Below are 22,261 nucleotides of genomic sequence, written 5' to 3' on the forward strand. Positions count from 1 at the left end.
AACTAGAAAAAGATTAGAGAGATACATACTCATTAATGTTTGCTATTAAAAGGAGGGATTCTATCCACCGAACTGATGAATCGCCTCTCTTGTATAGCATTGACATGAAAGAGCTTCTCAAAATTAAAAAAAATTAGTAAGGTAATGGAACATGTGGGCTCACCTTGAGTTTGAAGGAGGGTTGAAGGTAGTGGGGCTCGTTGTAGATGGCGTCAAGGGCTGCTGGATGCTTCTTGGAGGTTACACTGCCTTTGGCTGAACCGAAGAAGAGGGATGCTTCAACGTGGACAAACTGGCTGGAAGTGGTGGTGTTGGAGCAAAGGTGGCTGCACCGGCTGAAGGTGGTTGTGCTGTGATAGCTGCTGAAACAAAGGAAGCCGCCCTGCTGGAGGTGACTGTGTGATGCTGCAATGAGAGGCTGGAGGAGGTGCCTTCAAGGTTGGTAGATCGGCTGCAAGCAATGATGGTGGCTTGAACCGGCTGGAACTAACTGAAGATAGAAGTGCCTTGTTGAAGTTGCTATTGATGGAGGAAGAGTGTTGTAACCTCCATGGCTGTAGCAACAAAGGAGAGAAAAAAAAAAGAGCTAAAGGGAGAGAGAGAGAGAGAGAGGCGTTAAGGGGAAGAGGAGTCGTAGGTTTTTCTCTTGTTTCTTTTTTTCTTTTGATAACTTAGGGTCTAATTCATTCCATACTTAGGTCTTCCTAGGCTTAATGAAAAGAAAGCCCAAAAGAAGTTTACGTGAATGGCTGGGCAAGAGGGAAAGGAAGGAAGAAAGGGAAGAAGGGAAGAAAAGAAAGGAAAGAAAGAAGAAAAAGAAAAGGAAAGAAAGGAAGAAGAAAGGGAAAAAGAAAAAGGGAAGGAAGGAAGGGAGAGGGGGCTGGAGGTTTGGGTGACCACCTTGTGGGTCCCACCTCTCTAAAATGCAAAATAAATAAAAATAACAAAAATGAACAAATAAAAAGAAAATTGAAAGGAATAAAAGAATATTTTTTTTAATAAAACAGAAATGTAAATGAGTGGGCCATCTCAGAGCGGGTCCAAATTCCACTTTTGAAATTCATTTTGATGATTAGAGGGGTAAAGTAGTCTTTTCAGAAAATTTCCACATGAAATGAGCTATTTTTGGCAGTTTTTGAAATGAGCTCGGATTTTAAAGTTCAATACCTCGTTGCGAAGAAAATCCAGTGTAGAATTTGAAAATTTAATTTTGAAAGAAATCCAGATTGTTTTTCTCAAGAAAATATTTCCAAACGAAACGGGCTATTTTTGGCAGTTTTTGAAATGAGCTCGGATTTTGAAGTTCAATACCCCGTTGCGAAGCAAATCCAATGTAGAATTTAAAAATTTGAGTTTGAAATAAATACAAATTATTTTTCTTGAGAAAATATTTCCAAATTTAGACTCTCGGGGGTAAAAATGTCAATTTTGGAAACCCGGGGTTTGAAAATGATTTCTGAAAACTTTTAAAACTCAATCTGGATTGAAATATATAAAACTGGAGTTCTGGACTTCGAAAATGAAATGAAATGAAATGTGATGAAATGTTATGAAATGATTTGAAATGATGAGAAATGACATGAAATGCTATGCGAAATGCTAACCTTGAATAAAGAATTTTGGATGTCAGACCCCGATTGACACTTGTATCAGTTTAAAAAGCATTAAAATTGATAAAATTTGTAAAATAGCTCAAGAAATGATTTTCGGGACTCTACTGGGTCAGAGTGACACTGAAAATTGGGGTTCGAGCTGGATTGAACTGAGATGAGCTAGATTGAGCAGGGTTTTAGAGTTTCAGAACTCAAATGAACTGACCAGGCACTGACTCAACTGACCTTTCCGACTGAATTTTCAAGAAAAGTTGCCATTTTTAAAGAAAGGGTACGGAATGGTCACTGGAGTGAAGTGAATTACGAACTTGAGCTGGCTTTGAGCTAAAAAAAAAGGTCAATAACACTGACATGAACTAAAATCGAAGCTCGAACACTAGCTCAATTGGCTAAACTCAACTCAATTTCAGCTGAAAGAGCTGAAATGGACTAAAATGGGCTCCTAGACACTTGGAAATGGTTTTGAACTGAAACTGGAGTGCTTGAACTTCTGGTGAGCTCAAGTTAGACTCTGGGGAGTATGACTGACTCAGAGACAATTGGCTTGGATTTGAGCAAGAAATGAGCTCATTTCTGAAGAAATGATCCCATTTTGACAGGAATGATCAGAAATGAAAATGACTTTCTCTCTGTGAGCTCAAATGAATTTGAAATGACTGATATTCTAAATGTTCTGAACTAACCAATGAGCTTAGTTGACTCCGACTGACTGGGGTTCGGGATGACCTAGGGGTAATGGTAATTTTCCTAATGAAAATGGGTAAAATGGTAATTTTCTGAAACTAACTCGAGGTTTGACTCCTACACTGGCCTAACAGGGTTGGCACTGCCTGAGGAGGATTGTTTGAGAATTGATGTGGAAAATTTGGGGTGTTTACAGATGCCCCTCTTTGCTACTAAGCCGGCTTGAAGACGAGCTTAGTGACAAAGAAAACACACCAAATTTTGGCCATAAAAATGCCCCAGTTTGAAGGATCTGACTGGGTATGAAGAAATTAGCCCTGATGAAAATGGTAGATATGAAGTGAAGAATAAAGAAGAAAATTTTACTTCAAAAGGAAGTGAGATTCTGGTTTTGCCCTTAACCTGGATGGGACGGAAAATACCTCGTGTAGAAACGAAACTCAGGTTTGACCCTTAACCTGACCGGGGAATGAAATACCTCATCAAAGGAGGCTCAGGTTTGTACCCTTAACCTGATCGGAAATGAAATACCTCATCAGAATGAGGCTCAGGTTTAACCCTTAACCTGACCGGGAAATGAAATACCGTGAACACCCCAAATTTTTCAAAATCTTTTAAATATTCCCTTATTGCCCCTAAATTCATTTCAAATCTAAATTCCAGTTCATTTCTCAAGTTTTATTGAAATTAAATTCAGTTCATATGTTTAAATTTGATTTCGGATCTGGATCCATTGTCCAGATCCAAATCTGAGTCTCGTTGTCCAAATTTTAAATTAAAATTACAGAAAATACCAAAAATAGTTTTTAAATAGCTTGGATAATCCATCCGACATCCGTTTGGATCCATCATGTTGTATTTCTCGATTCGAGTTTCAAAAACTCGAACATTTTCTCAAAACTTGGGTCCAAACCCATTTTGTGAAGAAATTTTCTCAAAATAACCTTGATTTTTTAGAAAAACCCTTTTTTTTATATATAAATATTTTGAAATTTTATAAAATTAGTTTAAAATTCTTAGTTTTAGAGTTTTGTTTTCAAAAATATCATAAAATGTATATAAAGTGAAGAAAAGAACAAAAATAAATAAAATATATAGAAAATAAACAAAATCCAGACTTTAAAAAAACTCTTTTTTTGAAAAACAATCTTTCAAACTAAAAACAGTTTTTGCAAAAGCTTTTGAAAAAGAGTCGGCCATTTGAAAATCTTTAAAACAGAAGGGTTTTTATGAAAAAAAGAAAAAAATCGCGTTTTCTTTAAAGGTTACAAAGTTTTTTTCTCTCTCTCACAGAAACCCTTTCTCCCTCTCTCGCAGGCTACCTTCCAGAAGGGTCCTCCCCATCGATCGTCTTCACCCCTCCCCTTTCCTGTACATTCCTCTTCTTCTCCTTCACGTACCGCTTCTTCACCTCCCCATTTCCTCCTTCACTATCCGTTTTCACCTCCCCATTGCCCTCCTCTTCATGTATCGACCCGTTATCACTCCTCCATTTTCTTCTCCTTCACGGATCCGCTTTTCACCTCTCCATGTTCATGCATCAACACCCCACTTCTTCCTTCTTCTCGACGATCGCCCTTTTCCCTCATCCTCCCCTTTCTTCTAGACCCAAGGAGTTCCACGCAAGAGGGAAGAAGAGAATCCCTTTCTTTCCTTCTTCATAACCGTGCAAGACAAAGATAAGTTGTCATTCATTTTCCCTTCTCTCTTTTATCATTTATTAACGATTTTTCTTTGATTTTCACTAGTTTTAGCACATTGTTTATAGTCCGATTTTTAAATCTTCAAATGATTTTTCATCTGCACCTTGATTTCTAGCGATTATTCCTATGAATTTCCTTTTTTTAAATACTTCCTCACATACTGATGGTCGATCCATTTGTTCTCCCCTGAACTTCGATTTCATTCCTGTATTAATCCTATTTCATTTTTTTTAATGATTTATCCTTCAATTCCTTCAGTTTTTTAACCCCCATTAACGCACCAGAGATGGGTATTGGATTGCCTGTAGCAATCCCAATGCCTCCTCGTGCAATAGCAATGGAACGCAAAGATTCCAACATCTGTTTTTGAATCCCTTTAAAAATTTTGCAGACTCTTGAATGTTTGTCTGGCTTCAGTTTTATTTTAATGACTTGTTATATATGATTCCTTACTTCCATTCTTGAATGTTATTTGTAACGCCCCGGATTTCCAAAACAAAGCTAAGTTAAAATTTTCATGAATTTCTTTTCTTTTTCTTTTTTCTTTGCAGCGGAACTTAGAAAAGCTTTTAGCAGCGGAATCAGACGATAATGAGTCGTCAGTTTTAGAAAACTCCGAGCACGTTGCAGGTATATGGCCAAGCAACTCATTGACCACCAAAGTGTTCCATTTTATCGAAAACATATGTTTATTACAACACTACTGCTTAGGAGAGCAGTGTAGGTTCAATAAAAAGGAAGCAGTACAACTCTGTCTAGAGAAACCCTGGAACTCGATGCCGCCTTGCTCCGCATATCGCCACGCAGGTCCAACACCTGAAATCCCCATAAAACGGGGTCAGAACCACTGATGGTCTGGTAAGCATGCAATCATGTAACCATTCAACTCAAGTACGATAATGACCACTCAGGGTCGCAATGCGCAATAACGACGCTCAAGCCTCCAAGACTTAGCGTATATCGCAGGAGCCTCCTCAGGGCTATGAGTTGAACATCCGCTCGAGTCTTCATGACTTAGAGCAAGCCTTTTCAATAGCTGTGATTTGAATAGCCGCATAAGTCTCCACGACTTAGCCATGACCTCTTCCGGGTCTCAAAGTGATGTCTAGCTCAAGTCTTCATACTTGGCACATCCGTATCCCACGCATCTAAGGACAACTCCTCGAGCTTCGCTTAGTCGTGCGAATACAACACGGGTCTTTGCCCAGTCGGTCCAGTAGTATACCGAACATGACACCTTCACAAAGGTTATGCAGGACTGACTCAACACGTCATCCACTCATACATTCAAAACATCGCTGTACCTAGAACTAATGCATTGTTTGATAATTAACCGCTCCCGCCTTTGGTACGCAGGTAGAGCTATTGTCCGGGCATCAACGCGACGTTCTGGGGGTTGATTATTCTATGTATTTTAGATACCCAGAGGCCTGTTGACCCTATCCATAGTAGGGCAGTGTGTTTCAACTGGGAGAATCCTACTAGGCCCATATTCGGATGCATCCTCTACTTGCAGTAGTTGGGTTCAATCCTTAGATCTTAAGGATAACCACGACCCCAAAACCCATGAGTGACTGAGGCCATCGTGGACTCTATCAGGTCCAAAGTAAAATACATGTCACTCAAGGCTGTACCATCACTGTCATTCCACAGTGAGCATAATTCCTGAAGGGGTCTGCCAGTCTTACAATTACTTGGACAGAATCTGCATGCCATTTAGGCAGCCCGTGCTTTCAGCACTACGGGAGTATGTACCCGACCCCATTCAGTCTTCCCCAACACAGTCATTACTGAGGGGGTACCCCTAACACGATCTTCAACCGCGGGGTATGTGCGACCTTAAGTCTTATTCATATGCATGCAGAACACCGCTCTTTGGCACTTCGGCCACCACGAGCATCACACCTCTTTGGGTGGAAACAACACACTCTGGCTCTTCGGCCCTTACGAGTCTGGTTGTGTAACCGTTCTCAATGAGCATGCATATGACTCGATCTAAATAGATCGGCTACTCGGCGTATTTTTACGCAACGAGTCCAAACCTAGCCAAGGCGCAACCTCTACTCCGGCTCAGCGGCCCTTACGAGCAAGGTGCCCTTGCAGGCACAAGGATACGAGCCGATCTGGCATCGTTCCATCAACGGACATCATTATGCCGTTCCATTGGTTCCGGTAGCTCTTCTGCCAACCATTTCGTCACCACCTCCCCTGCTCTACCGGCAGTGGTGCGACGAACCCTTCTACGTTGTAGAGGGCAAACCATGAACTGGGTAGCACTCTGTTATATGTCAGAGTATCCTGCTACGTTCTTTCTGAGCTATTCATAGATTCTTCAGAAATTTCAGCAGCACTTCCTCTCTTTTACGGAGAAAGCGTGTGTTTCTTTTATCCATTTCAGCGGCATCTCCCCTCTTTGGTAGGAAATCGCCACGCTTAATTCGGGAAATGGATGCGCACCGTTGTGCGTACTTTGCATCCATCAAGGTTGCAGGAACCCTTGGCCATAGCCAGGCCATACGAAATTGACTTAGTCATTACGTAAAGAGCATTTTGCCAAAAACCGAAGCCTTTCCAATAGGGGCTTCATTCGTCAAGCAGAATCTTGAACGAGGAGCGGTCAAGGAATCGCATGGGCGATTTGGAGTTTGATCTCCATTTGAACGCTCATTTATGCGCTATATATGTAGTATAAGCAGAAGCCTGTGCTTTATACAGCGGCGGCGTAAAGAAATGCATATACTATTGTTCAGGGTGTGTAACTGAACGAAATATTCTACATATATAACAAAGCAGAAGCCTTGGCATCGTTCGACGCGACGGCGTAAGTAAAGACATTGCAGAAAGCAGGAGCCTTGGCATCGTACGACGCGACGGCAAAGGTAAATTACATAGCCTGTGCGATATAAGATGCGTCGGCAGAATCAGCAGATATACACCTAGATCCGCATCCAACGATAGTTACGAGGCGAGCGGGTGAACACCAAAGTGTCCTAAAGGGCTCAACCAAGAACTAAAGCGAGATACCATTTTGAAGAACGCATATACTGCGTGTTTGAACATAGATATATCCGACGATAGTTACGAGACGAGCGGGTGAACACCGAAGTGTCCAAAAAGGGCTCAATCAAGAACTAAAGCAAGATACTACTTCAGAAAGTATATTCTATATACAAACAGTCAAATACTTGAGAGAGATGGATCAACAAAGCGAACTTACTTCAAATCGTGGAAGAAACGGCTCCGGGTTGCTTCTTTGGCTTCGAGCCTTCCTTCGAGAGGTCAGACTAAGTCAGATGAAGCTGACTTAGTTGGGAAAGAGGTAGAGTAGGTCAAGCTACTCAACCTAAGTGGTTTGAACCAAACAGGGTTCGATCCAAGTCAACTGGGTTCAGCAGGTTCGAACTTAGCTCAAGTAGGCTAAGTCTGGGTTCAGAAATCCAAACCGGAATCTGGACCAAAAAGGACTTTGACTTTGACTTTAAACCCAACTAGGTTCAAGTCAAGTCAACTGGGTTTGGACCAGGTCAAGTGGGTTCAGACCCAGGTCAGGTGGGTTAGGACCAGGTCAGGCAGGCTCAGGCTAAGTCAGGCAGGCTCAGACCAGGTCAGGTGGGCTCAGGTGGGCTAGGCTAGGTAGGGGAGGTTTAGGAGAGAGAGAGAAGGCAAGAGAGAGAGGGGGGGTCGATTTTTATGAGAAGAGAGAGAGTGGGGAGGGCTATTTATAGCCCAAGCCCACCTCCTCTTGGATTTTCTCATGCCCCTTCTACCCCCTTGGCTTCTTTTTAATTCCAAGAGGTTCCTTGGTGTGGGGCCCACTTGGATATTCCATGGGATATTTTTGTGGGTCCCACCAGATATTTTTTGAGGAATATTTCTGTGGGTCCCACCAATATTTCTGTGGGTCCCGCAAGAATTTTGGGTTTCCGGCGATTTTTTTCCGAAAAATTCTGAGTACGCCATTTTCTTCGTATTGACGTAACTAAGAAAGTTGGCTCGTACGAATCTATTGATTTCGTTTAGGTAGGAAGTTATGGCTTCCAGAGTGTTTGAGCATATATTCGCGATTCGACGAATATCCTAAGTATAACTGGCTCGCAGGAATTGATTCGTTTTGCATTCTGAGAAGAAATGCTATTTTTACCGGTAAATGCCTCATGAATTTTATTCAGATATTTTCTGAAAAATTGCGGGTCTTACATCATTACCCCCTTAAAGGAATTTCGTCCGCGAAATTCAGCTAAGAGTACAAGGTGAAGAGTTCAGGATATTTATCCCGCATATCCGATTCGGGCTCCCAAGTGCAATCATCGATTCCATGATGCTGCCACCTCACTTTAACAAGTGGAATGACCTTCGTTCTTAGCACTTGCTCCCGTCGGTCCATGATCTCCACTGGCCTTTCTTCTACCGTCATATCTTCTCGGATGTCAATGTCTTCATGTTGAATAACGTGAGAAGGATCATGAACGTACTTTCTAAGCATTGATACGTGAAATACATCATGTATTTGCGCGTATTGTGGTGGCAATGCTACTCGGTAGGCAGTCTCTCCGATCCGGCTCAAAACTTCGAAGGGACCAACGAATCTGGGGCTGAGCTTCCCCTTCTTTCCAAAACGAAACACACTCTTGGTTGGAGAGACCTTGATAAAAACCTTATCTCCAACCGCAAAAGTGAGTTCCCTACGCCGCTGATCGGCGTAGCTCTTCTGTCGACTCTGAGCAGTCAGTAGCTTCTTTCTGATCATGTGAACTTGCTCAGTATAATGCTGCAACACGATGGGCGAGTCCAAGGTTCGCTCACCCACTTCACCCCAATGGATCGGTGATCTACAGGGTCGTCCATACAAGGCTTCATACGGCGCCATCCCAATGCTAGCGTGGTGGCTATTATTATAAGCAAATTCAGCCAACGCTAGGTGGGAATCCCAATCACCTTTCCATTCCAGCATACAGGCTCTGAGCATATCTTCAAGAGTCTGTATGGTTCGTTCTGATTGCCCATCTGTTTGGGGATGGAATGCTGTACTGAACTTGAGTTTCGTCCCCAGGGCTCTCTGAAGCTGCTCCCAAAAGTGAGAGGTGAACTTCGGGTCACGATCAGATATGATCGAAATCGGCACTCCATGGAGTCTAACGATTTCCCGAATGTAGATCTCCGCCAATCGTTCAGTTGAGTATCGAGTGTTGATTGGCAGAAAATGAGCAGACTTGGTGAGTCTGTCCACGATCACCCATATTGAGTCATGTTGTCTCTTGGATCGAGGCAATCCAACGATGAAATCCATCGTAATGCCTTCCCATTTCCATTCTGGAATCTCGATCCGTTGCATCTTTCCACCAGGGCGCTGATGTTCGATCTTAACTTGCTGGCAGATCAAACACTTCGAGACAAACGTAGCCACATCACGCTTCATACCCTTCCACCAGTACTTTCTCTGCAAATCTCGGAACATCTTCGTACCCCCAGGGTGGATAGTATATTTGCTACTATGGGCCTCCTGGAGTACTTCCTGTCTTAGCTCAGGGTTATTTGGAACCCAAATCCTTTCTTCCATCCATATTCCTCCATCTTCTTTCAAATGGAAGAAAGTATCATCTTTTTCAGCACGAGCTTTTAATTCCAAGTACTGGGGATCCTTGAACTGTTCGGCTACGATGCGATCGAGGAACTCAATGTGGATCGTCAAACATGACATTTGGATTCTACCTGAATCAGCCAAAAATGGCTTCCACTTGACGAAATCCTCCATCAACTTCCATTGTCCGGTTAGGCTGGCCAGAGTGCCAACAGTCTTGCGACTAAGGGCATCTGCTACAACATTCGCCTTTCCAGGGTGATAGGAAAGCGTGAATTCATAGTCTTTGAGGAATTCCAGCCATCGCCGTTGCCGCATATTGAGTTCTTTTTGAGAAAAGAGGTATTTTAGGCTTTTATGGTCCGACATGACCTCAAATTTCTCTCCATACAGGTAGTGTCGCCAGATTTTAAGCGCGAACACTACCGCGGCAAGCTCCAAGTCGTGGGTTGGATAGTTTTTCTCATGGACCCTCAACTGTCGTGATGCATAGGCGATTACTTTGCCATGCTGCATCAACACACAACCCAGACCTGTTCCTGAGGCATCGGTATATGCCACGAAGCCTCCCTGACCAGAAGGTAAGGTAAGGACAGGGGCAGTGGTAAGCCTCTGTTTGAGAACCTCAAAGCACTCCTTACACTCGTCAGTCCATTCAAACTTGACTCCCTTTTTAAGTAATTTCGTCATCGGTACGGCGATTCGGGAGAAGTCTTGTATGAACTTCCGATAATATCCGGCAAGTCCAAGGAAGCTACGAACCTCAGTGATATTTTCTGGCTGCTTCCAGTCCATCACAGCTTCCACCTTCGCAGGATCTACTGCGATTCCATCTTTCGAGATCACATGACCAAGGAACATCACTTTATCTAGCCAGAATTCACATTTTGAAAACTTAGCATAGAGTTGGTTATCTTGAAGGGTTTTCAAGACGATTTTCAAGTGCTCCACGTGTTGTTCCTTGTTCTCAGAATATACGAGAATGTCATCAATAAAGACGATGACAAAGCTATCCAAATATGGTCTGAATATCCGGTTCATTAGATCCATAAAGGCAGCAGGCGCATTAGTGAGTCCGAAGGGCATTACTACGAACTCATAATGGCCGTATCTCGTTCTGAAGGCAGTCTTGGGTATATCCTCTTCCTTTACTCTGAGCTGATGGTACCCAGACCTGAGGTCGATCTTGGAGAACACCCTCGCTGTTCTGAGTTGATCGAATAAGTCCTCAATCCGAGGCAACGGGTACTTATTTTTTAACAGTTGCCTGGTTAAGCATCCGATAATCGATGCATAACCGAAGGGATCCATCCTTCTTCTTTACAAACAGTACCGGGGCTCCCCACGGTGATACACTCGGACGGATGAACCCTTGTTCCATCAGTTCTTCCAACTGACACTTCAACTCACTGAGTTCAGCTGGCGCCATTCGATACGGGGCTTTGGATATCGGCGCTGTTCCAGGTAAGGATTGAATTCCAAATTCAACCTCATGAAGTGGCGGAAGTCCTGGCAATTCCTCAGGAAACACATCGGGAAACTCCCGCACCACTTCCAAACTCTCAAGGGTTTGGTCATTGGATTTTTCCACCGAGAGACTCAACAGGAAGGCCACACAACCCTTCCTAAGGTATTTTTGTACCTTAAGTGCTGATATGAGCCTTTTCTGTGGAACTGGTTTGGATAACCGGTACTCCATCTTAGGCAATCTGGGTCGAGATAGAATCACCCTGCCCTCGCAGCACAGAATCTTGGCATTATTCTGAGCCAACCAATTCATTCCCAGAATGACATCGTACTGTATCATATCGATCAGGATGGCGTCGGTAGGCAAGTGTTGACCTGCTATCTCAATATCCAAATTTTTCACACACCGGATACATTTGGTGCGTGAACCCAACGGGTTATATACTTCGATCATTTTATCAATCGGTTGCACCGAGGCGTGGAGTTGTTCGGTGAAATCGTCAGAGATAAACGTATGAGTAGCACCACAATCAAACAAGACGTAAGCTGCATGTCCATTAACAGGTACGGTGCCTTCAATCAGGTCACCATTTTCGACTTGTTCAGTCGTTACAGCATATACACGACCTGCAGCAGGCCTTTGTTCTACTCTAGGTGGAGGTCGTTGAAACTGAGAACGTTGTGGTGCTGGTCGAGAGGGTCCGGCAGATCCGGCATTACTCCTCTGTTCATCTGCAGCCTTCTTGGCGCAATCCCTTATAAAGTGGCCCATCTTGCCACAATACAAGCACCCACCAATGTCACGAGGACATGGCTTTCCGGGGTGGTTCATACGACACCTTGGGCAGCTGAAGTTGGACTGCTGACCATTCGGAGTTGTGTTCTGTCTTGGCCTCACGACTTGTTGAGTATTGTTCCCTCCTTGGAACTTTTTCTTTTGAAAGGGTTGTCGTGAACCCTGGCCACTTGGGAATGTCCTTTTACGATTCCCACCATTCACTATGGGCTTCTTTGCTATGATCACTTTAGATCGTGCCCAGTCCTCTTGGATTTTTGAAGTTGTTGCTACCGCAGCCTGAAAGGTCGAAGGCATGCTTGTTATCACTCGAGATCGCAGCCCTTCGCGCAGACCATTCACATATTTGTCGGCCCTTTCTTGGTCTGTTTCGAACAATCGAGAGCAGTAGCGCTCTAGATTCTGAAATTTGGTGGTATAGTCCATTAGACTCATACCGCCCTGTTCCAACTCCAGAAACTCCATCTTTTTCTTGTTTCTGGAATGCAACGGGAAGTAGTTATCCATAAAAGTCCTCCGAAAGTCAGTCCAAGGAATGACTTCGACTTGTGAGAACTGGATAAGTTTAGTGGTATCCCACCACTTCCGTGCATTATCTTTTAATCGATACGTGCCAAAGTTGGTCTTCTTCTCTTCTGGTACTCCCAGTACTGAGAAGGCACGTTCTGTCTCTTCGATCCAACTCTCCGCGAGTTCAGGATCGGCTCTGCCAATGAAAACTGGTGGGTCAAGCTTGAGGAACTTCTCATAAGTCACTCCTCCCAGGTGCTTGTTTCGTGGTGCGACTGGTTCTGGCCTCGTTTCACGGATGGCGGTAACCAGGTTGTTGAGTGTCTCCAACAGGAATCCTTGCGTATGAGACTCCTCGCTTGGTATGGTTCTCCTCGTCGTAGGAGCCATTTATCTATGCACACACAAGCACTTGTTTTTAGTTTCTCGATGTATATGAGGAAGTAAAAGCTTTATTTACTTAATATACATCACATTTACACAAGCATCGCCTTAAACAAAACGTCATGCCGCACTGGCAGACTTTAGGCGTTGAGAAACTATATACATGAGTCTAATGACTCCAAAACACCACCAGTCTCTTTAAGACTTGGATTTCTTTGATGAAGACGAACTCCAAAAGGTCCATCTATTGCCACATGGCCTTGGTGCAGGCACTACTAGCTTTGGCTTGGGCGGCACTTCCGCACTAGCAAGCGAATACTGGGGATATATGAGAGACTCCAGTCCACTTTCCCAGTCAGCAAGATCAAGACTCTGGGAGTCTGGAATAATGATTGGCGAACAGAAAGAATCCCCTCTTTTGTTCCTGCCATTTAAGCTCGGCGTGTGTGATGCCGGATGGTAGCTTGGCGAGTGATAGACCTCCGCAGGGAAGTTCAAATCAAAATCCCTCAGCCTTGGTAATTCATCAAAAGATGTTGGGGTATGGTTGCTCCCAACACTAGAGTGATGCGGTCCACTGACACGCGAAGTCTCATCCCTGAGACTCTTTGAAGCCCGCCGACCCATATCGGCGGTATATTTCCTTTGGCATTCGTTGGCGGAATGCCCATCTTCGCCACAATATTGGCAGTCTTGGACTTCATACGGGCATATCCACTCATCGTGCATGACCTTGCAGCGATAGCAATATCCACGCGAGTCATGAGTTGCCATCTATACAAAGATGCACCCAGATCAGAACAAAAGTATAAAAACATATACTTACAGTGCGATATCGGTACCATGACGGATCTTGAACCAGGTTTCTCAGACTCATGCTCTGATACCAATTCTGTAACGCCCCGGATTTCCAAAACAAAGCTAAGTTAAAATTTTCATGAATTTCTTTTTTTTTTTTTTTCTTTGCAGCGGAACTTAGAAAAGCTTTTAGCAGCGGAATCAGACGATAATGAGTCGTCAGTTTTAGAAAACTCCGAGCACGTTGCAGGTATATGGCCAAGCAACTCATTGACCACCAAAGTGTTCCATTTTATCGAAAACATATGTTTATTACAACACTACTGCTTAGGAGAGCAGTGTAGGTTCAATAAAAAGGAAGCAGTACAACTCTGTCTAGAGAAACCCTGGAACTCGATGCCGCCTTGCTCCGCATATCGCCACGCAGGTCCAACACCTGAAATCCCCATAAAACGGGGTCAGAACCACTGATGGTCTGGTAAGCATGCAATCATGTAACCATTCAACTCAAGTACGATAATGACCACTCAGGGTCGCAATGCGCAATAACGACGCTCAAGCCTCCAAGACTTAGCGTATATCGCAGGAGCCTCCTCAGGGCTATGAGTTGAACATCCGCTCGAGTCTTCATGACTTAGAGCAAGCCTTTTCAATAGCTGTGATTTGAATAGCCGCATAAGTCTCCACGACTTAGCCATGACCTCTTCCGGGTCTCAAAGTGATGTCTAGCTCAAGTCTTCATACTTGGCACATCCGTATCCCACGCATCTAAGGACAACTCCTCGAGCTTCGCTTAGTCGTGCGAATACAACACGGGTCTTTGCCCAGTCGGTCCAGTAGTATACCGAACATGACACCTTCACAAAGGTTATGCAGGACTGACTCAACACGTCATCCACTCATACATTCAAAACATCGCTGTACCTAGAACTAATGCATTGTTTGATAATTAACCGCTCCCGCCTTTGGTACGCAGGTAGAGCTATTGTCCGGGCATCAACGCGACGTTCTGGGGGTTGATTATTCTATGTATTTTAGATACCCCAGAGGCCTGTTGACCCTATCCATAGTAGGGCAGTGTGTTTCAACTGGGAGAATCCTACTAGGCCCATATTCGGATGCATCCTCTACTTGCAGTAGTTGGGTTCAATCCTTAGATCTTAAGGATAACCACGACCCCAAAACCCATGAGTGACTGAGGCCATCGTGGACTCTATCAGGTCCAAAGTAAAATACATGTCACTCAAGGCTGTACCATCACTATCATTCCACAGTGAGCATAATTCCTGAAGGGGTCTGCCAGTCTTACAATTACTTGGACAGAATCTGCATGCCATTTAGGCAGCCCGTGCTTTCAGCACTACGGGAGTATGTACCCGACCCCATTCAGTCTTCCCCAACACAGTCATTACTGAGGGGGTACCCCTAACACGATTTTCAACCGCGGGGTATGTGAGACCTTAAGTCTTATTCATATACATGCAGAACACCGCTCTTGGCACTTCGGCCACCACGAGCATCACACCTCTTTGGGTGGAAACAACACACTCTGGCTCATCAGCCCTTACGAGTCTGGTTGTGTAACCGTTCTCAATGAGCATGCATATGACTCGATCTAAATAGATCGGCTACTCGGCGTATTTTTACGCAACGAGTCCAAACCTAGCCAAGGCGCAACCTCTACTCCGGCTCAGCGGCCCTTACGAGCAAGGTGCCCTTGCAGGCACAAGGATACGAGCCGATCTGGCATCGTTCCATCAACGGACATCATTATGTCGTTCCATTGGTTCCGGTAGCTCTTCTGCCAACCATTTCGTCAGCACCTCCCCTGCTCTACCGGCAGTGGTGCGACGAACCCTTCTACGTTGTAGAGGGCAAACCATGAACTGGGTAGCACTCTGTTATATGTCAGAGTATCCTGCTACGTTCTTTCTGAGCTATTCATAGATTCTTCAGAAATTTCAGCAGCACTTCCTCTCTTTTACGGAGAAAGCGTGCGTTTCTTTTATCCATTTCAGCGGCATCTCCCCTCTTTGGTAGGAAATCGCCACGCTTAATTCGGGAAATGGATGCGCACCGTTGTGCGTACTTTGCATCCATCAAGGTTGCAGGAACCCTTGGCCATAGCCAGGCCATACGAAATTGACTTAGTCATTACGTAAAGAGCATTTTGCCAAAAACCGAAGCCTTTCCAATAGGGGCTTCATTCGTCAAGCAGAATCTTGAACGAGGAGCGGTCAAGGAATCGCATGGGCGATTTGGAGTTTGATCTTCATTTGAACGCTCATTTATGCGCTATATATGTAGTATAAGCAGAAGCCTGTGCTTTATACAGCGGCGGCGTAAAGAAATGCATATACTATTGTTCAGGGTGTGTAACTGAACGAAATATTCTACATATATAACAAAGCAGAAGCCTTGGCATCGTTCGACGCGACGGCGTAAGTAAAGACATTGCAGAAAGCAGGAGCCTTGGCATCGTACGACGCGACGGCAAAGGTAAATTACATAGCCTGTGCGATATAAGACGCGTCGGCAGAATCAGCAGATATACACCTAGATCCGCATCCAACGATAGTTACGAGGCGAGCGGGTGAACACCGAAGTGTCCTAAAGGGCTCAACCAAGAACTAAAGCGAGATACCATTTTGAAGAACGCATATACTGCGTGTTTGAACATAGATATATCCGACGATAGTTACGAGACGAGCGGGTGAACACCGAAGTGTCCAAAAAGGGCTCAATCAAGAACTAAAGCAAGATACTACTTCAGAAAGTATATTCTATATACAAACAGTCAAATACTTGAGAGAGATTGATCAACGAAGCGAACTTACTTCAAATCGTGGAAGAAACGGCTCCGGGTTGCTTCTTTGGCTTCGAGCCTTCCTTCGAGAGGTCAGACTAAGTCAGATGAAGCTGACTTAGTTGGGAAAGAGGTAGAGTAGGTCAAGCTACTCAACCTAAGTGGTTTGAACCAAACAGGGTTCGATCCAAGTCAACTGGGTTCAGCAGGTTCGAACTCAGCTCAAGTAGGCTAAGTCTGGGTTCAGAAATCCAAACCGGAATCTGGACCAAAAAGGACTTTGACTTTGACTTTAAACCCAACTAGGTTCAAGTCAAGTCAACTGGGTTTGGACCAGGTCAAGTGGGTTCAGACCCAGGTCAGGTGGGTTAGGACCAGGTCAGGCAGGCTCAGGCTAAGTCAGGCAGGCTCAGACCAGGTCAGGTGGGCTCAGGTGGGCTAGGCTAGATAGGGGAGGTTTAGGAGAGAGAGAGAAGGCAAGAGAGAGAGGGGGGGTCGATTTTTATGAGAAGAGAGAGAGTGGGGAGGGCTATTTATAGCCCAAGCCCACCTCCTCTTGGATTTTCTCATGCCCCTTCTACCCCCTTGGCTTCTTTTTAATTCCAAGAGGTTCCTTGGTGTGGGGCCCACTTGGATATTCCATGGGATATTTTTGTGGGTCCCACCAGATATTTTTTGAGGAATATTTCTGTGGGTCCCACCAATATTTCTGTGGGTCCCGCAAGAATTTTGGGTTTCCGGCGATTTTTTTCCGAAAAATTCTGAGTACGCCATTTTCTTCGTATTGACGTAACTAAGAAAGTTGGCTCGTACGAATCTATTGATTTCGTTTAGGTAGGAAGTTATGGCTTCCAGAGTGTTTGATCATATATTCGCGATTCAACGAATATCCTAAGTATAACTGGCTCGCAGGAATTGATTCGTTTTGCATTCTGAGAAGAAATGCTATTTTTACCGGTAAATGCCTCATGAATTTTATTCAGATATTTTCTGAAAAATTGCGGGTCTTACATTATTGCTCCTTCTAAATGTCCGATTCATGTTCAGATTCTCTGTTTTGTTTTATGTACTGCGTTGTATATGGTCAATTAATGTTAACATCTTGATATCTCTGTTGATTCACCCACTAATGTCGTTTGTCTACTGGACTTTACCTCCGATCGTATGATTACATTGTTCTTAGTTGTTCTGCATCATCTGGTGTCTTGAGTACAAACAATGAGTTACTTAGTTTGTGTCACACAGCCGACATTCAAAAGCATTTCTGATGGGGGTGATCAAGGCCACGATTAAGCACCATGCCCTCGGTTTCTTAAGATCAGAGGTCAGACAGTACCACATCGGCAGAACTGGACTGACGGAGCGTTGGACCCTGACCATCCACAGCACATTGACACCAAGATAGAATCTGATTATGTTGTATATCCTGTAGGATCAGCTTCTAGTAGTGAGTACTAAACCCACAATCCAGGATTGCAATCTCTTCATATATGGGATTTTGGGTTCATTAGATTTACTGTGTAGAAATATAAATAAATATATGTATATATATATATATATATATATATATATATATATATATATATATATATATATATATATATATATATATATATATATATATATATATATATATCGTGTTTTCCTGATTGATGCAGTATAAATGCAAACCTCATTCGCACACCTCTTTGTCGGTTAAGAGGTCAATGTGTTTGTTCATTATCCCTATGTTCCATGTATATTATCAGTTGTATTATGCATTTTCTGATTTTGTCTTTTGTTTTATCCATGAAATTTTGCTTTTTAAGATCGTCATAGTCAGCATTGTCTTTTAATGTGTACATTTCCATAGACCAAATCTTTTAAGGTTTCGGCTAAATGCCAAAAAGACTCATTCTTCAAGCGAGAGTCCAATTATTTGTTTCTATTGATGTGTGGGAAATTTGAGGTAAGTGAATGATGTCAAACTAAATGCATTTTTTTTTCTTTGAATATCTGTAATTTGCGTCATTTTCTCTGCATCCTCTGTATCCCTTACACTGTCATGAGATCACTGTCGGTCAATCAACTGATGTTGAAGGAATCTTACTAAGAGAAAGATGAGGCTTGAGAGAGATAGCTTGAGAAAACATTCAATATTGATCCCAACCCTCTCCTTGACAATCTGAATCTTAATCGGATCAAGATCTTGTTGAAAGAATAACTATTCAGGTATTGTAATTTGGTTCTCCTTATGGAGCGATTCGAGATTATCAGATAAGAGAGCAGGAAGTAATCTCTGATTTTTGGTCTCTATTTATAAGGGACAATGAAGCCATTGCTGCACTTTTTCAAAACATCTGGTTACAACTTCCAGCCAAATTCCGGATATCCATACCCCACATCTACTACAGCCATTTGCATCCATATTCTGCAAATGGTATTGTTCATTAAAACTTAGAAGCAATTCTCACCTCTCTGCAGTCACGCCCACCTTTCTGCGCCTATCCACTTCATTTCACCCACTTTGCTGTCACCACCTGACAACGTACACTCATTTCATACACTCTGTTGCAGTAAAAACACACTAGTCATAACATCCGGCACCAAATGATGATGTATGTTTATTGCCAATGACTCTGATTTTTGTTCCAGGTCATTAGTGAAAGGTTTTTCGATGGAGCAGAAGGATGTAAAGAGGAAGTTCAAGTGCTTCCCTATCATGTATCGGCGGATGCTATGCGAATCCAATGAGAAGCATTGAATGTTGGCTCTTGGAGCTGTGATCCAACTCTTTGGTGATACGGGACTAGGACTGTGCTGACTCCAATTCCACGTTTTATCAAATAACAATCAGATCAAGTGAACATCTGAATCAAAATCCAGAATTGTGAGGCAGAGCATGATATAAAGAAGAAATTTTAAAAGCCTGAGAGGGCTGGGATAAGCTTTACCTTGTTAATAGACAAAAAAAAAGGGGGAATCGTGTTTGGCTCATGCTCTAACTTCTAATCTAGAATGTTGTAAAAAAAAAATGATTTTTTTGCAGGTATTAAAAGCAATCATTTCAACATGCTGAAGACGTTCTGTCTCAAGGGATAGAGAAATTACAGAAAAACTCTGGCTGAAACATTGGTATCTACTTCTAAGTATGTCAAATATTGCGAATTATATGGGACAAATGGCTACAGCACTGGATAAATTGAGGATCCTCGTTCGGGTAACTTCTCTGAGTTGCAATTATTCCCAGCTGGAGGGTCACAGTCAAAGGGGATGGCATTTGCTTTGGATACTTCATTGGGTGGATTCAATATTCTGCTGGTCGAATGACCATGTTGCATTGGAACTGGGTCTCGGTCAGATAAAAACTCTTTTATGAGACAAACAGTGTCTTAACTTTGTATCTTTTCTATAATTTCCAGATCTCCTGATGGTGTTGTGGCTGCTACAGCCAATGGAGCTCAAGCAAATCGGAATCCTGCAAAAACGAAAGGAAGAGTCTCTCAGCCCACCTGTAGATTTTATTTTGTAATTTGCTAAAGTTATCATGAAGTTCTTGCATGGCAGACTTGCCTCGCCAAATCTCTAATGGAAGGTTAGTCTTTACTTTAAATTTGTTGTCAAAGACTTCTTTATTGATTGCGTGCTTCCAAACCTGGTTACTTATTATCCTTGAAGTACCAGGAGATCACTTATCTTCATATTTGCAGTATTTGTTATTAAAGAGATCGGGTATGATTACAATCAATATCTTTCTTACAAGAAAGCAAATAAGAAAGAAGCATGGGTTGTATGTCACGGAATCAAGAAGTGCATCCAAGCTCAAGATGTTCATGTTGACAACATGGTCTTGTCGTATGAGAATGATGAAGTGTCGTGTGATCTGGTTTTAATTAGAACTTTCGACCCACATGGTGTATGCTATGTTGAAATTGCAGCACCTGATAGTGAAATAGACCTGAATGACAAGAGTCATACCTTCTGCATGTTCTGAGATTAATTCTGACCTTTTGCACAAGATTGAAGGTGCCATTGAGTGCCCTCCATCCAACAGGGATGTCATAAGATTTGATGTAAATTTGTGTTTGTTTTCTCCATTTTATTGATGATGATCTATGCTTCTTAACCATCATTAATGCTTTGCTACAGTAGTGTTATTTGAGAAGTATAGGATGGAGCTGTACATACAGGCGATGAAACTGAGTTGGGAATAAACAGAAAAGTTCCCTCTGGTCTCTACTAAAGATAAGAGGTTTTCGTGACTAGCCAAACTGGTGGAGCTGAAGGTAATTCGCTATTGTTACTGAATTTGATCTGCAAGAGAAAATGGTTTGCTATCAACTTTATGTAAAATCACTCTGCTGCCGTTATCCAATGAATGTTATGGTCCTTATTTCCTTTTTGCTTCAATTACATTCCTAGAATTAATGCATTCTGCTGTATATATTTGTCTGAATCTATTCACTATATAATATCATGTATCTTGATTATTTCTTTTGCCCTTTTGCTTGTCGGCACCTACTGTAATATATATCACTACAGAAATGACATCCATTACATAAATGTTCATTTTTTTTGTCATAACTGAAATGTATATCATTTAGAGATGAGCTATCATTGGACTGGAGCGATGTTATTGAAACTTCACATCTTCATCATTCGGTCTTTTAAATCAACATAATTTTTCACTGCTGTTATCATCGCGAAATTTTTCCCCGTCTTCCCTTCCTTGCAGAAGAGAGAAAGAGGAAACGCTTTCGCGCTTCAAACTTGACCGGATTTTGGAAATTGCTTTTGAAATACTCGCCTCCGTTTTTGAAAATTGCGGGAAAATCCATGGGATGGGGCTCGACCTATCGGTACGAGGTTCGACCGTTCCTGCCGTCTTTAACAGGGGTAATCGAACCAAGGACCAAAACTATGCTTGACTTAGTTAAATTATCAAAGTTATGTTCTATCCTAAATGCACAAAGAATTCAGGCATGTGCTATGAGATTTTGGAAAATGCAGCTTGGGAAAACATGATGTATGCTTGGAAAATATTTGGAGTTGGAAAGAATCTCTCAGGAAAAGGGTCAATTTCTCAGGAAACTCAGATAAAAAGGGTTTTTGAAAACATGAGAAAGCTTATAAAGATGTGAGAAAATCAGGAATAGTTGAAAATCCTGGGAAAATGGAAGTGATTCTTGAAAAAAAGTGAACCTTTGAAAAGGGAAATACTTTTTAGGAAAACTTGGACTTTGAGAGTTTTCTTAGGAAAATAATGGAAAATTTATAGGAAAACTCATTGGGGAAGGAAATTCAAAACTTGGGAAATTGAAATCCTAGGAATTTTTTTACCCTTGAAATACTTGGAAATCGATTTTGATCTTGAAGAAAGATTGGAAAACTCTTTTGAATCTCTTAAGAAAATATCATTTTCCAGGGAAAACTGTGGAAAAACTTGTCTTTGGAAAACCGATTTTGAAAAATTCTTAGAGTTTCTTGAGAAATCGATTTCTTAAGAATGAAGTTTTCTTGAGAAAATCTTGAGAAAATCAATGATTTCATGATGCAAATGACATGAGTAAATGAATGCCCTTTGAAAAGATTTTCTGAGGGATTGGTTGGAAAATGTGCATTAAGTCCAAATAAATCCTTCACATATTCTGACTGTGGCCATGAATATGTTCAGAACTTAGTTGATTTGATGCACATGATTTTGAAAACTTTGGAAATATGATGTGCATTTTAAGATAGCCTAAGAGTGTAGGCTCTATGTGACTAGTAGAAAGATGACGGATCTGGGTCTCGTCCATATTCCGACTAGGCCGTAAATATGGACTCCACCGAGTTCATCAACTCCCTAAGAGTTGGTGCACGTGCCATTCGTGAACATCCATAGTGCTTTAGAAATAAAATGCATGAATCATATAAGCAGGATATTGCATAAATTCAAACTAT

At 42.5% G+C, this 22,261-nt stretch overlaps 1 pseudogene; it reads left to right on the top strand.

The window, feature by feature from the left end:
- The first annotated feature begins 206 nt into the window (after positions 1-206).
- On the top strand, positions 207-20,515 carry LOC149820891 (phospholipid-transporting ATPase 2-like; annotated as a pseudogene).
- Positions 20,516-22,261: the final 1,746 nt, after the last annotated feature.

This window comes from Nuphar pumila, chromosome 12 (assembly GCF_984573655.1).
Source record: "Nuphar pumila chromosome 12, dmNupPumi1.hap1.1, whole genome shotgun sequence".
NCBI classification, from domain to species: domain Eukaryota; kingdom Viridiplantae; phylum Streptophyta; class Magnoliopsida; order Nymphaeales; family Nymphaeaceae; genus Nuphar; species Nuphar pumila.